The following is a 17,360-nucleotide window of genomic DNA, read 5'->3' as shown; positions in this document are numbered from 1 at the left end:
TCCAAACAGCAAATTATCCTCATAACCCCATGAGGCACAGAGAGGTTCAGGAACTTGCCTGAGGTCACAGCATTGGGGAGGAGAGTTCCTCTCCGGTAGTCTGCCTTCAGACTTGGAATTCCTAGTCACTACGTTGTATTTGTGTATTTGTGTTGTTTTCTAAGGCAAAGAAAGAAGGAAACAGCTTTTGCATAATTAGATAACGTTGCAAAGAAATCAATGCATCAAATCTCACGAACAGATTTTTTGTTTTGTTTTGTTTATTGTGAAGGGGTAATGAAACACTAGGGTTTCCGTCAGGACCTGGGAAGTAAATGCTGCAGCTTTTTGTGTGCTATTACCATGACAGAGTAATCGGTCAAGCCTGCTTCTTAGTGGCGTCCATAAAAATAAAGAAACACAGAGCTTTGGAAACAGACATTGCCAGGTCTCCGAAAAAGTCCCACACACTTATTTTAAGCCAGCTTTCACTGTGTGAGGATTTGTGCAGTCTGCCCTACCTCCTCCCCCTTCTCCCCTCCTCCCCCCTTACCTGTAGCAACCAGTCTTCCTTCTGGGGACAAATCGAGAGAGTATTTCTAGTTCCTGGATCTCTCATGTTCAGACAAGAAAAAATAATTAATCTACTTAAGAAAATCTTAGGGAGATGATGGGTGACTTAAATTTAACCGATTACATACTTTTCCTTTAAAGCTTTATTTATTTCTGGGGAAAAATGGGGGAACATGAAAATGAAGCATAATTGCCTTGCAACTGGTTATATAAGTAAGGAAATGATAGGAATATAGAGAACAAATCAATCCCCCAGTGCCTTGCTCCTTGATGTTTCCTGGGCGATCTTCTCTAATTTTCTAGATAGTCATAAAGGTCCTTTCAAAGATGTCAATGTAGAATTTTCTATTAGTGCAAAGTGGTTTTTTTATGAATTAATAAGTATTATCTTAGAATAAAGATTAAACACTAAACAAAAACAGTGCCCACTCCAGAATCCGTTTTATCGGTCACATCTATTCGACGGATTCCATAAAAAATAAAATGAGAACACAGTCTAGGTGTGAGTCCAAAAATGCATATGCACCGATTGGCCCTTGTGCAGTTTCTTCATCCTCGGGTTCTACCTCCCGCACTCCTTTGCACGGAGACGTGCCAAGAGCGTGGATAAACTGCCCGCGAAGAAAACCTGGGGCTCCCCATGATTATGTGCACTTGTGCCTGAAGACTCACTGCTGGTTTTTGTTGGGCAAAATGGCTGAGAACCAGGTGAGAGTACTGCACCCACGCTGTTGGAGCTTCAGCTGTGAGCGCCCCTCCCCCTACTTCTTATAGCATTTCCCCGGAGCGTTATAAAGCAGCGATTTACTCCCAGTTGCCAGGAAGATATGAGGATGCCTTTCCAAGACTAATCCATGTTACATACCGTTACCTAGATCCAATTTCTCGTACTGATCATTCATGTGTCATACATTTAGGGGGGAGGGTGTTGGGGGCTGCGGCACCGCAAACCAGCCCCCCTGTGTGGACTCTCCTATTTCCGTCTCTAAATGCGGTGTTGGAAGTGGAGCCTAGGACGTTATCGGAGCCAGCCACAAATGCCACATGAAACGCAGCAAACATCCGGAGCGGCTTCCTGCAAGCCTTGCTTTTCTCAACACGAGAGATTTACAGGCGGGGGTGGGGGGGTGGGGGAGCAGGAGGGAGGGGGTGATTCAAGCAACTTTCGCGAGTAAGAGCCTTGTACACCCGGGTGCATTCGCATTGCACAGTCTAGGATTTCTGGGCTCCTGGCTACTAATCGCGCTCAAGGTGCCCAGGCCACACCTGAGGCTCCAAAAGCTGGGTGAAGAAGCGACTAGCGCGGCAAGGAATTGTGCCCGTTACCACTGGGGAGCCTGGCCTGCAAGCGCAGAAATCGCCCGGGTAGGTGAGGAGCTGTGGCTCCGACCCGGAGTTAAACCCGCGCTTTTCCTGGGCCCCTGAGTGACCAGGCAAAGGCTGGGTGACTTCCTGCAGGCTTCTGTGTTTTAGATGCTCAGGAAGCGGGAGCCAGACCCGGGGCACTTATGCCCATAGGAATGGCCCTGGGCACCCAGATGTATGCGGGTTGGCCCTGAGGAGTAAGTCCGTGGAGGCGGGGAGGGGAGTGCGCGCCGCCAACCCCGGGGAAACGCCGGGGCGGCCTCCAATAAACAATGATGTGCTTTGGACAAAGAACAACAATAAGACCTTTGCACTTATAAATCGCGCGCCCTCGGCGGCCTCCGGGAGCCGATCGCGAAGCGGGGCGCATCGGAGTGCGGTCGGGGCTCCGCACAGCTCAGGTAGGACCGCGCAGCCGGACGCCGTCCATTCGCACCGCGCCTCTGGATACCTTTTGCGTCTCCTCCCCGTCCCTGGGCCAGTCCCCCGTGGGTCCGGGAAGCCAGATCGGAGGTCTTGAGAGGTGAGGAGGAAGGAGTGGTGGGGTAGATCGCGACCGCCCGCTCCGACGTGGCTCAGCACCCTCACCCCCACCCCGGAAGGCCCTGAGCGTCCGATCCCCGCGTCCCTCGCACCTGGCGCCTCGGCTCTGCCCTTCTGCTGCAGCGGCTGGCTTCTCCCGCCCGAGCAGAAAAGGGGCCTCGGCTAGAGGGTCTTTGGGGACACTTGTTCCGAAAGAGGGTGGGAGGCAGGCGTGCGTCCAGGGTTCACTCCCTCTCTCACTCTCTGCCCCCTGCATCTCTCTCCAGTTCGCCAACCCTTCCAGGCCACCCCGGACCCCTTCCTGGCAGCGGGCGACAACTGGACCGTAACCCTGTTCCCGCTTGGCCCCGCCTGGGGTTTGCACAGGCAAAGCAGGAAATGTGCTGTTCCCGGTCCACTTCCCTGCAAAGAACTTGTCCTCCGCGGGGGTGTTTCTTAGATACCCGCCCCCCAGTCCCCGCTGTGGTCCCGGGTTGAAGTGTGGGCTCCTTCCCTTTATTTTCTGACTCTGGGAACCTCTGACTCGTGTGTGTGTGTGTGTGTGTGTGTGTGTGTGTGTGTGTGTGTGTGTGTGTGTGTGTGAGATGGGGGAGCCTTGGGTGTAAGGGAGAAGCAGCCAGTTCATTCCCTGAGACAAATGACACACACACTGCCCAGCCCAGTCCCTTCACATCTGCCTTGTCACTTCACAGAGAAATTCAATAACGTCATGGCTTCCATGCACCCAGTTCTGCTAACCTCCGACTCTCACCTTATTCACACCCTGGAATAGGCCAGGCTTCCCCTGTAGAGTTGTGTTCTCAACTGACCAGACAGCCTCTTATCAGTAGCATGTCCACTTGCACTCCCACCCGAAGGAGAGCAGACACGGCTCCTGCCTCGGAGGAATGTACAATGCAGCGCCTCCCTGACTTTTTCACTTCCAGCTGGGTGTTCTAAGGCCTGTTCCACCCCCACCCCCGCATGTAAAGGTGATGCTGACATCAGTAGGTCAAGCTCTTTGAGATATTTTTTCTAGTAGATGTAATAGGTTGCCTTGCCACCCCAAGAACTCTGGCTTGCCAAGTTTCCCAAGTCAGCAGGGCTGGATTTTGCCAGGGGTTGCTTAGGGCAAGGTGTGCATTCTGTGACCATGGAAGTGATCAAAGTTAATAGATCACAGGACAGACCACTCCTGACAGCTCTGTGCTGCTTTAGTCACAAACATATATCAGGTTTTTTAAAAGTACCTGAATTTGCTTTCACATAACAGGAGAGAAAATGCTAGGCATCCTTGCTGGATTTCTTTGCAGTCATTCTTCAGTTGACCTCTATTAACCTGAATTTTCCTCTCTGTCCATTCCTTGGACCTTGCTAACAACTTTGTCAATACTCTTTAACAGCAACACAGGGCCTTTGGTTCATTTCACCTTTTTTAAAATATATTTTATTGATTTCTTACAGAGAGGAAGGGAGAGGGATAGAGAGTTAGAAACATCGATGAGAGAGAAATAGCGATCAGCTGCCTCCTTCACACTCCCTACTGGGTATGTGCCTGCAACCAAGGTACATGCCCTTGGCCGGAATCGAACCTGAGACCCTTGAGTCCGCAGGCCGACGCTCTATCCATTGAGCCAAACCGGTTAGGGCCATTTCATCTTTATATTCCTTCAGCAGTCTGTTGGTATTCAATAAATGTTTATGGATACTATAATGGTTGACCTTTTTGATAGAGTCATATGGTCATCTCCCTCAAGGCAAGGCACTAAGAATTTTCTCTATAAACCTCAGCAAAGACTCAGTTTTCATCCCAGACACATCTGTGCAGGCCATGTGATCATCTGACTTGAGGCCTGCACTTTCTCTCTCACCCTCTCCTTCACCAGGAGTTCAGCCTCCAACCATTAAGCACCTGAAACCCACCTCTTCTGAGGATTAAGTCCTATTGCTTTTCTGAACTCATTCGGCATGGAACTCCAGGCCAAGAAACAACATTGAAAATTTTGTGTGTAGATATAATGCATAAGTAAATTTCTATCTTTGGGGATTTTTAAACACCAGCATCTTTAATATTAATTTCTTCATAATCATAGAGTACAGTTTACAAAGCATTTTCAACATACATTAACTGGTCTGATCTTCACGGTAGCCCTGGAGGTAGGCAGCCTTTGCTATTATCCTCAATTTTCAAAAGGGGAGATTGAGCCTGAAAAAGATTGGTGACTTGTTTACTTGGGCCACCTGTTTGTCCTTGCTGGTAACTGGAGTGAGTCCTGTTTTGAATTTCTTTCCATGCCATGTCTATAGCTAATGAAGAACCTGCTGGAATTTGTAGTCAATAAACAAAGACAGTGATAGAGCTAGATTAAGGATCCTTAGAACAGAAATTGCTAGAGCTATCCCTAACCAGGTCATGATAAAATATTTAACATCAGTGATGCAGCGCTGTAACAAGAAAGCATTTTCATTTCAGAGATCTACAACTAGGTATTTTTATTAGATCACATTTCAAGGATTTATCTGAAGACCTGGAGTCTTATGACTTTCTAGGGCAGTGGTTCTCAACCTGTGGGTCGCGACCCCTTTGGCGGTCAAACGACCCTTTCACAGGGGTCACCTAAGACCATCCTGCATATCAGATATTTACATTACGATTCATAACAGTAGCAACATTACAGTTATGAAGTAACAACGAAAATAATTCTATGGTTGGGGTCACAACATGAGGAACTATATTTAAAGGGCCAGAAGGTTGAGAACCACTGCTTTAAGGCATAAAAACATACACATAGCAGCTAGGTAAAGTAATTCCCTCCATTCTTACTGTTGTTTAGAAGAGAAATGGGTGGCAAATATTATCAATGCTTTTTTTTTTTTTTTACAAAGTGGAAAATTAAGGCACAGAGCAATTGGATAATTCACTTAGTGCTTCCAAATCAGTCTAAGAGACAAGAGAATACTCTATTCATTTAATCGACAGATAATTCTCCAGCATCTGTAAGTCCGAGGCTCTGTGCAGCCTGGATTTTGCCAGCTGTGCATCCCTGAACATACTGCTTCATGTCTCTGGACTCACTGTGTAAAGAGGGGGATAATTATAGAAATGACCTCAGAGAGTTTTATGAGGATAAAATGAGTTAATTGTTCATGAGCTGCTTAGAGTAGGGGCTGGCGCATAAGGTATTTAATAATAAAATGAAATTTAAATTAATGCATGCTAGTATCTGAGAATATCTTGGGTGAATAAATAAGAAAAAAGCTACCCTACTACTGAAGGTAAATGCATTGTAACAACTAAACAAATGTTCTCAAGAAAAAAAATTAATGGAATTTGATAATATTGTGGCATCTATTTATAACTAGCAATAACTAATGTCATGCTTTAATAAAAATTGTTCCTTGCATTAGCAAAAGCTTTCAGAGAGGCCTATACACTACTGTGCATTTTCTAATTGCATTTGAATGTGAACATTTTTACTTTGTTGGTAAAAAAAACTTTTTGTTTTACGTGTCAGTCTTCTAAACCAATGTTAAGTCTGAAAAGGAAAAAATACACTGAATTGTAAAACATTCGGTATTCCACTAGAAAAACCTTTGCAATGCAGACACCTTGCAATCAGCACTTTCCTAGGTAGGACTAGAACTAGATTCTTCTTCTAAAGTCATGGAAACAACCTTTAATTTCGATACTGTGTCAGGTACACATGTATTTAAAGGAAGAGTAATCCAAGATACACAAACCTTGCCTCGATCTTTCAGTGCAGTATAATGAAAAGATTCTAAATTCTAGTCTTGGTTATTCAATAATTTGGTACCAGGTAAACTGTAGTCACTTAAACTGCCTCATTCTCTTAAAAAATTATTTTCTTTAAAATTGAAGGGGAAAAGATCTGACCTCTTCCTAAATTTTCCAGATAAAGAAGTGAGTAAAAAATTACAAAGACGTTTGCAAAGTAAAAATGCCGAATAAAAGTGGGTTAGTGATGCCCTAACCGGTTTGGCTCAGTGGATAGAGCATCAGCCTGCGGACTGAAGGGTCCCAGGTTTGATTCCAGTCAAGGGCATGTACCTTGGTTGCGGGCACATCCCCAGTAGGGGGCGTGCAGGAGGCAGCTGATCGATGTTTCTCTCTCATCTTTCTCATCGATGTTTCTAGCTCTCTATCCCTCTCCCTTCCTCTCTGTAAAACATCAATAAAATATGTTTTTTTAAAAAGTGTGCTAGTGTGTGTGTATGAGTATGTGTGTCTGGATGTCCTATCATTCTTTGATTATTCCTTTCTTTTTGGCACTAACATAATATTCCAGGCTCATCTTGTACTGTTTGTGTCTGTGCCCTGATTCAGTGATTTTTCCAAGGAATCAAGAGGATCATTTAGTGAAAGATGACCTTTAGAAACCAAGATGTGGGTTCTCATCAACACTGGGGTACCATCACTCCTAGATACCCTCAGCAGACGGAGCTAGGAAACATGCATACATTGTGCATGTACAGAGACACACCTATATCTATAACTATTTCTATATTTACTTCTAAAAACTATTAAAGTTATGAGTTAATTGATGATAACTCCAACCCAACATCTCAGGTTCTTGCTAGCCTGCTACCTTTCCATGTTTGTAAATCCCTTTTCTAACATAAGAAGCCTGGCTCTCGTTACCCTCACTATGTCCACATATTTGCTCACTGGAATCAGTCTTCCAGCTGCTACCTGCCTGCTCTGGGGTCCCCTTTTCTGGGCTCCCAGGCACACTGCTACCTCTGTGCAGATCTCCCCAGCACTCCATGTTTTCCATGTTTGGAAGCAAGGGACGGAAATACTTACTTGTTTAAATTTATTCTAAAATTATTTTAAGTATAAAATGTAACCGTAAACTAAAATATCAAAGTTTTCTTATTTACTCTCTTTACTTATTAGAAAAGTCCTCGAGAATAAATTAAAAACAAAATCACAAGGTATTATTTTTGTTTGTTTTGTATGGGACTGCCTATACTTTTGAAATTATAAGATAGTGCATTTAAAACAAATAAAAAATGTTCCTTGGGTTTCAGTTATGGCTAAAGCAAAACCAGTATTTCTTTCACTCCAGGTATAAGAAAGAAATATAAATAAGTATCAAATAATATTTTCCAGTAGTGTTCATAGAATTTGTGGCAACTTTGAGGAAATACTTCATAAATGTATTGCCTCTCCCCTCTGTCAGCCACACCCACACACAAATTACTCTCCATGATCTTAAACCTCCCCCCACCAAAAAAAAAATAATAATGCATAACATCAGATTTCATGACTTGCCCAAAGTGCAGAGGTTGGCCAATCTAATTTACACTGCTTCTATGCATCACTGAGTTCCCATGAGTCATTTCCATCTTCAGGGTGAGAGAGGAAAAGAAAGTCCAGTGGAACTATATTAAAATGAAGACCAGCCCGTGAGCCTCCAAATCAGGCTCAGCTCCTACCTGAACTGCATCTTCCAGGACTCCTCTCTCTCAGCGTAGCTCAGGGGATGCGCTGCAGGCAGCCTCTGCCACCCTAACAGTGAACAGGTAAAGTTCATTTGCAATAGACAACCCAGGGCACATCCCAGGCTCTTCTCTCCTTGGCAAATCTTTTCTCCCTTTAGAAAACTGAAGGAGAAAATTCTTACGGGGTCCGTTCTTCAGAGAAGGGGATGATAAAACATCCCAGAGCTAGAAGGAGCAACCTCTGGTTAAGTAAAGGCTGCAAGCATGCATGATTTAACAAATAGGAATCATGTGTGTATGCATCAGCTGGATTGGTCATTGTATGTAGTAAAACCTACAAAACAGACCTAACAGATCAATTTGGTTTTAGGATAGTTGTTCAAATTGAAGCTTTAATTTTTTAGCAGATTAAGTCTTCAATAGTTGAAGGGCCTTTGCTAATTTGATTTTGCCAATTCTTATTTTATTCTATTTAACAAGTGAATTATAATAGCTATCTATAAAGTTAATCAATGTAAATATTTTTTTAAAAATTTTTAAATTGCTTTTTGAGTGGGAGAGAGAAACATTCATTTGTTGTTCCATTTATATATGCATTCATTCGTTGATTCTTCTAGGTGCCCTAACCAGGGATCAAACCCCAAATCTTGGCGTATCAGGGACAATGCTCTAACTAATTGAGCTACCAGACCAGGGCTTAATGTAAATAAACTCCAACATTTTGCCTAGCATTTGATTTGACTATATCTTAATAGTGAACATTTCTGATTCACATGCATAACCTATAATCACCAATTGTAGTTCAATCATATGCAAATATCCTATCCATTATGGTAGCCCATGTGGTCCCACATAAACTGGCTTAATTTACTCCCATCTCTCAGTATTCTTTGTCTCCATCACTATGTTCTCAACAATTGGCCTCTGGATATTCCTAAAACATGCTGAGCTCCTTCCCCTTCAAAGCATATATTCTCTTTCCTCTGCATAGAACCAAGGTCCCCAATATTTTTTTTATGGCTAGCTCCCTCATTCTATGACACCTACTCAGAGAGACCACCCTACCTAAAATAGCCAATGTCTGCCACCTCCCTCACAAACTTGTCACCTGCTTAATAATTTCTTAAAGCCCTCATTATTAGCAGTCATCATATTTTGTGTTTGTTTACTGTCTAGCCCTCTCCTCATTAAAATGCTAGCTTCCATTTTCTGTGACGTGCATTGCTGTATCCCTGTGCCCAGAACAGTTAGTGATTGTTATGTCATAAGGGCGCAACAGATTGGTTGAATGAATGAAAGATCGCCTGAAACTGAGCACCTTAAAGGATTTCCCCTATGTCTTCAGATGGACCAAAACTGGGGACACTTTTGACTGCTGGATAGTTTTTTACTATGCATTTTCATGTCCTTTCTTTAAAAACAAAACACCCTTCCCTCTTAGAGGTTTTATTGAAGCTTCATTATGTCACTTTAAGAGGAGGAATGTTCCCTATGGACATGTGTTTCATTAACAGTATTATCTCACAGTGTAACTAAGACTTTCCAAAAGAAGGGTGATGGTTATAAGAGCCTCTAAATAATTTTGACTGATTAGATATCTTAATCCAGTTGCCAGTTAATTGTGTTTGTTTGTGATTAAGAATATGATTTTCACCTACTCTCCCTCCACAATCTCCCTCTGTTTGGAAAGAGCCAATCTTCCTGCCCACTTCATATCTACCGCCAGCTCTTTGAAGGTGTTTGCTGAGGGGATGAGACCACAGCTATCACCTGGAGCCAGGAGCTGGGAAGAAGGAATCTCTGTCAAGCCACCTGCAGGTTGACTAAGAAAGGTCCCTACGCCCATGGCAAACAATGGGGAGATCTGAGGGCAGGCGCCCTTGTCTCTTCCCCACCCCCCTCTCTCTATGCTCAGGTCACTATTTCTAGGGAGAAAATGACTCCTACGTGATACATTGAAGTGCTGATAAAAATGAAATTTTCTTTAAGGTAGGGCTTCTCAAACTGTCTGTGGAGAAAGGTCAGATATTTCCAATCTGTCACAGAATGAAACTTAAAATACAGAAAAAAAAACCCCAAATCACTAAAAAAATAAAAAAAATTGTATTTTGTGCAAAATACAAGCTTCCATTTTTTAGAAGCTTCAGCAGACATCAAATTATTCTCAAATTGGTCCCAAAGTTCCAACCTATTTACTTGCAGTTTCTCTACCTCTGCTGCAGGCCAGCACAGACAGGCAGTAGGCAGTCCCACCCTCAGGGCCCAGGCCTCAGTCTCAGCCTCTTGCAGAAAGAGCAGAGCCTTAAAACAGCAGCCCTCTTTTCATTTTCATTTTATGTTCCTATTTATTTATTTTTTGTAAAGGAGATATCAAACTGACGATAGATGAAAACTTCTACCATTCACAGGCACTCCATCAACAGAAAGCCATTTATTGACATATTGACTGGTGAACAAGGAGGTTATTCATGAGACAAAAATTTAAACCTATATTCCTATATTATTAACCTCAGCTATTCCTACACATCATAAATATGTTTTCGTTTACCAGTGAAGAAACTGAAGTTTCTAATAGTTAGTTTGGGGGCTCTGGTGCCAGAAGCCAAAGCTAAAGGATGTAGTCTTTCACCTACAGCATTTAGAGCTCTGCCAGCACACGCGGAAGTGTGCTGCTTTGTGAATGGTGTCGGCTCACTCCAGGCGCCTGTTGTCTTCCCAATGAGATCAGACTTTTTGGTCAAACTCTCTTCATACCCATCCCCAACTCATCTAACTTCTAACTTTGTAAGGACATTTGGAATTCTGTGCCAAAAATTCCTTTCATTCCCATTTTTCTGCAAAAAGCCTGATTCTTCCCCTTCCTATTAGCCATTGTATTGTTCCTCCAAAGCTTGGAGGACTCTAGTTTCCTTAGGTTACTATGAACATTCTGGCCTGGCTTGGACTTAGGACAATGTGCTTTTTATTCATTTTTTTAAAAATATTTTTTTATTGATTTCAGAGAAGAAGGGAGAGGGAGAGAGAGATAGAAACATCAATGATGAGAGAGAATTATTGATTGGCTGACTCCTGCTCGCCCCCTCCTGGGGATCAAGCACTCAATCCCCTGTATGTTCTGTGACCAGGAGGAACCATGACCTCCTGGTTCATAGGTCAACTCTCAACCACTGAGCCACACCCCACCGGGCTAGTCAGTATTTTTGCAGTGGTACTTTCTATGTCCATAGACTAACTTTGAATAACAAATAACATTATCCTAAATTTAGTTTATTATCATAAACTCTTAGGAGAGCATGCTCCAAGCAGTTTCCCAAACTCCTCACAAGATTCTACTCAGTCTGGAGAAGGCTCTGGGAATCTGTATCACAAGCATCTTAGTGGTCCTGGCAAACATTGCTTTAACATGTTAAAAATAGTAAATTGTTAATGATATACAATAGAATTGTTGCACCATAGAGGAAAACTGTACTGTATGCCAATTTAAATTTACAGTACACTGAATGCTATTATTTCTAAAAAAGCTGCGGATCCTGAGAAAGGAAATACCTACCAAGAAGGGCTCCTGGAGGCTAACTGGGCTCCAATTTAAAAGCAGAGCCTAGCAGTGGTTTCTCTCTCACAGAAACTACACTTCAGGGAGAAGCCTGCACTGAATTGCCTACCTGCACTATTCCTGTTGTCCGAACCAGACCTCATAAAAAAGTTTCTGTAATTGTGCTTCAATCAGTAGGACTGAGACTTTCCCCATGCAATCAGAGCTGTGCAGGTAACTCCCCCACACCTTTTGCATCTTCACTGACCAATCAGAGTGGTTCCATTCTGACCAATCAGGACAGTGCTTTTTGGACCAATCAAACTGTGAGGACTTGGGATCCTCATTTGCATGAGGATGAGCCAGTCAGGAATGGGGGTAGCAATTTCCCTCTCTGTAAATCAGCTCCTCTCTGACTAGCTGGAGAGCCATCGACCCAGGGCCACCTCACAGCTATGCTGTACCACAGCTGTTGCTGTATCATCACTGAGCTGTAACATTACTGAACTGTTCCATAGCGGTGCTGTTCTCATAGTCTTTTTGTACCACATTTGAGCTGTCTTGTGCCGAATAAAGTTTCCTTCTTCACTGCACCCCAAAACTGGGGATTCCTGTTGTGTCAACTTACCTGTTGACAAAGCAAATAAGCAAAAACTATCTTAAGTTCTTAGCCTCTGATTATTTATCCAAAAAAAATTTTTTTTTCAAAGGAAAGGATCTTAACTTCATCTTATCACTTTGTTTCACAAAACAGATTTAGCCTGCACCATCTTTAATGCCTTTCACCAAAGGGCAAAAATTATGACTCAAAGCTTTCTTGAGATACATCTCCTTCTGTGACTCTCATAGTGTCTTCCTCCAGAAAAGAATTAACTATGCATTTAATATCTAGTTTCCATAATTTTATTAACAGTCCAGGCCACAGTATATTGTAGTTGTTTATTTTTGTTAAAATTGACCTCCTGCTATATTCTTCTTTATACCACTTTGTACCTGTTTATATCATTTTGGGACACAAAGTAAGGTGCTTAATAAATACTAACTGATTATTGTTCCAATGTTATAAGAATGGTGGAAAAGGACTGTTTCCTGTGTGTTTATTTCAGTTCACTTAAGTTGCTAGCTCTTAAGATTTCATGCATTGCTGGACACATAAAAAATCATCTGGTCTATATCAAATACCTTCTCCCACAGAATTAACCCCTGGGCTTTAAGTAATTTTAAGAAGAATTCAAAATGGCAATACAAATTATTTATAAGCATACCATTTATTATGTAAATCTAATTAAACAATATTTTATTGCTGCAGCAAAAGACATTGAAAACGTTTAGATGTTTAATTAACAATAGATGAATATGGATAAGGGATGTGTAGATTTTTTTGGTACAATTTTTATTTTAGTAACTCTTGGTAAGTTTGAAATCATTCCCAAATGCAAGTGTTTGTTTTTTAATTAGATGTTAAACCTTGAAAACACATCATACTAAGTGAAAAAAGCTAATCACAAAGGACCACAAGTTGCATGATTTAACTTATAGGAAATGTCTAGAATAGGTAAACCTATAGATAGAAAGTAGTTATTAATTGCTTAGAGGTGGTGTGGGTATAGAGGAGCCAGGGTGACGTGATGGCTAAAAGGTATGGGGTTACTTTTCAGGTTAATGAAAATGTTGTTAACTTGATTGTGCTGATGATTGCACAACTCTAAATTTACTAAAAACCACTGAATTATACACTTAAATGGATGAATTATATTGTATGTAAATGAAATCTCAACAAAGCTGTTATTTAAAAAAATAGAAATCAGAGACAATCTAGAAAAGACCCAGATATTAAAAGTTTGTTTGAAATTAAAAATTGGTTGGAAGATGCAGTCACTTTTAGATAACACCAATCAAGCTATCATTCCCTCTTCCTCCCCTTCCTCCACTCAGGCACATTTCCACATTAGCAGTAAATGGATTATCTACTCTCCAGAGTAGTTAATAGAAAAATGTGCTAGCACATAAACTAATTGATTTATGATTAGCCATGGGATAATTTTAACACCGGCAAGTTTGATTTTAAACTTTATCTACTAATTTATGTCTTATTTTCGAGTTGAATTCATGGGCACTATTGAAAGAGCTTTTGTTTAAAGCATTATACAAATCTACTTTAGAATCCTAAATTAGATATTTCCTCTCTTCCCACCTTCCTGTCTGAAATGGGTAAAAATGAGTTTTTACTCTCTCTCTCTCAGTCTTATTAAGATTAAATGACAATTAAGATTTGTGGCAGGAATACTGATAAAATTTTTAAAAAGAAAGATGAGTTTACCTTAATTAAACTTAAAAAGACACTTAAGTAATTGTAGGAATGAGAAGAAAATGTTCACATGTAACCCTCCTTTGTTTCTCTAATACTAACTAACTAATGTTAGTGTATTTTTAACAGATATTATATCTCACTTATTCATTTTGGGACTTGATGAAATATTTCAGAAAAATTTTGCATAATGTTCAATGATATTAAGTAAGGTTGTGGTTTAAGTGAGTTTAAAAGATATTTGTGTAGGAGAAAATTATCATCAGTAATGAGTAATTCATTTTTTTTTTACATACGAAGTGAAATAACTTTACAAATGGTTTACTAGTAAAAGGCATATCACCATATTCTGTGCTTTCTTTGGGTGCCTGAGGAGTCAAAATTACAAAGACAATTGTTATTTCTCCACAAATTGAACACTGTATTAACCCGAATGTTTCCAAATTTAAGCACTAGTTTCTGTAGCAACATACCATAACATGAAAATCCCTAGCGAATTCTACTTGGGTGCAAAAACACTGTCGATTCATTGTAAAGCGAGGCATCAGTCTACTAGCTAGAGGGTGAACAAATGCTTTTACCAGCTGCTGTTCGAACATCTTTTTTGTTCTTCCTGCCTCAAAGAGAAATATTTTTCTAAAATTGTGGCAAGTTTTCTGTTTGAAAACCTTCGTTGGAAGAGAAAATGAATTCTACTGGTAAGCAAAACCATGGGCTTACTATTCAGTTTTGAAATCTGCATCCCCTAACCAAAACAAGTAGTTTATTGTAGTCAGAAAGAAGAACTTTTACTTATTTTTCCTTCTTTTTTTAATTACCCCACACTTTGGAGATCTTACTCATTTTTATTTTTGGCCAGACAAAAAAGGGGCTGCAACCTCATCAAAAAATCAGATTTCTGGATAACCAAATGGATGATCTACCTTTTAGCCACTTTAACTGAAATTGGTCTTCCCATAAAAATGAAATTCTTTACTTCCATAGAATCAGATAATTCCTACCATAAACAAAAAGTTCACATATTCACATTCTGGATTCTGGAATTCACCATATGGTTCCCAAACAAAGCAAACTAACCAACAAAAAAAATGAGTTTAAAATTATGTCTCTACTATCCTAATTATTTATATGTGCTTATATACAGACAGTTAATCCATTTCTAATTTCAGGAAGCTAATTGGTGGAGGAGGGTTACATAATTATTATTCTCTGTGCTGTTCTGATTATTCAGATTTTGTTAAGCTTACACTTAATTTCAGAAGATATAGCCTCTTAATACTGTCAGGTAACATATTTAACTCAAATGGGGTGAATATTAGTAGAACAGAATTCTGTTTAATAATATCAACCACACCAAATAATTCTATGGTCTACTTCATAGTCCCAATTCAAATTTTGACTCACTGGAGATTTCTAGAAGGACCAAGTCATCAAGTTTGCTTGGAATCAGCTCTGAAATGGGGACACTCATTCATCCCAAAATCTATCACAAAGTATTCGTTAGAAGATACCCCCGAATTTCAAACAAAATGTCATCTTTTACCAGCACCATTAATCCATTTGAAATAAACTCATTTCTCTTGGTTAAAAAAAAAACAACTTTGAATTTTAGAATGTTATCATTTTGATCCACTGTTTTACACTGGGATTAGTTTATTAAGTGAGATCAAACACAGGCTCTTTGCCTTAACTAAACGGACATGCTAAACTGGCTCCAAAGTTGATTTGTGGAACTCATTATGGACTTCACAAAGTGTTCAAGGTTACTTTTCAATTTGTTTCTGCCAGAATCAATAAATCTCTCACTTGGTTTCTTTGCTGTACGTATTGTACTGGTTAATCATGTATACACATGGCATAGCACATTAGACTCAGAGAAAGAGTTTTCTGAAGGGAGCCAATTTTTAACTACTGTACTGTTGAAATTGGAAAACAAAGGCGAACTGCTCCTGTTTATTATTAAGGTGTGTTATGAACTAAGAGCCATAAATAATCTTGCTGGCCAATTTCCAGATCCAGAAGTAGGAAGGGGGAGAGAGAGAGAGAGAGAGAGAGAGAGAGAGAGAGAGAGAGAGAGAGAGAGAGAGAGAGAGAACTATCTTATGAAATTGTTTTGTTGAAAAATCTCAATATTTAGGAAAATCTTAATAGGGAGCCACAAGCACCCAACAAGTACAGGAGATACACTAGTAGTCAACTCTACAAATACAGCATTAAGCTTTTTTACTGACATGCATGCATAATATTTTGAGAGCATGAAATCTCCTAGAAACTATTGAACTTTAAATTTAGGTGGATGAATATAGAAGAGCTATGGCAAAGAAAAATTAAAAAAAACACACACATCTCTGCAATGACCCCTTTCTCATCCACTATTTTCCTCCATTTTTCTCTGGGTCACCCTCCTTATATTTACAATTGAGATTCAAGGTTCCACCTAATGGTGGATGGCTGTTGCATGTAATTCAATGGCGCCAAATCAACCCAATTCTGCCACAACTGAGCCTGAGTTAGCTGTATGGCTTTTGACTAATCAACTCACTTCTTCCATAAAATGTGAGGGGTGCCTCTCAATATTCACATTCTTGAGTTCTGGAATTCACCATATGGCAATGAGATTCTCAACTCCCACCTCTCTGATGAAGTTGGGAGGTAGAATTTTTCTAACCCTCTATATTCTAGTATGCAAAAATATCACCTGGGGCTGTGGTTGGTTTAAGATAACTTCCGTGAATAGCATGTTTACCAAGCAATTGAGGAAATTCTCACCTGGTTGGTTCTTAAGACCCAGACTTGGCAAAGCCTTCTTGCCTTTGGGATTTTTTAAGTTTCTAATGCAGAAGAAGTCACTTTTTAAATGAGTTTACCTAGGGGTATTTTTCACAGATTGAATGAAAATACAGCTTGTGTATTTAGGAAATTTACATATATAAAAGACAATCCCAGGAAGAAGGGCAGTAGTCATAGCTGGGGGACAGTTTCTAGATTTGAGACACTTATTCATCTTGCTTGTAAAAAATGAGTACGGAAAATAAATAATTATAAGAACAAATGTGTCTATTTTCTTTTTTTATAATTTATTTTTATTGATTTCAGAGAGGGAGGGAGAGGGAGAGATAGAAATATCAATGATGAGGGAGAATCATTGAATGGCTGCTTCCTGCATGCCCCACACTGGGGATCAAGCCTGCAACCTGGGCATGTGCCCTGACCTGAATGGAACCTGGGACCCTTCAGTCTGCAGGCTGACGCTCTATCCACTGGGCGAAACCGCCTAGGGCCAGTGTGTCTATTTTCAATCTTAGTGGAAATTATTTACTGTGCCAAAATAAATGTTCAATCTATAAAACACATTAATAGTAACCTCACATTAATTTAATCTAAACTCTAATCATTTTATATACTTAAATACCATTCAGGGTGTTCATAATTTCTCTTTCTAGTTTGGCCCATTCTAAACCTTTATTTTAATCAATCTCACAAGTTAATGATGGTGAATATAGTATTGACCCACTTACTTTCTTTTTTCTTTTTTTACTGACAGCTCTTTTTGAGATATAGTTCACATATCACACAATTCACCTTTTTAAAATGTACAATTCAATGGCTTTCAGT

The sequence above is a fragment of the Myotis myotis genome, unplaced genomic scaffold, assembly GCF_014108235.1.
Source record: "Myotis myotis isolate mMyoMyo1 unplaced genomic scaffold, mMyoMyo1.p scaffold_m19_p_16, whole genome shotgun sequence".
Classification (NCBI taxonomy): domain Eukaryota; kingdom Metazoa; phylum Chordata; class Mammalia; order Chiroptera; family Vespertilionidae; genus Myotis; species Myotis myotis.
The sequence above is the reverse complement of the archived record's forward strand: the minus strand, read 5'-3'. Positions refer to the sequence as shown.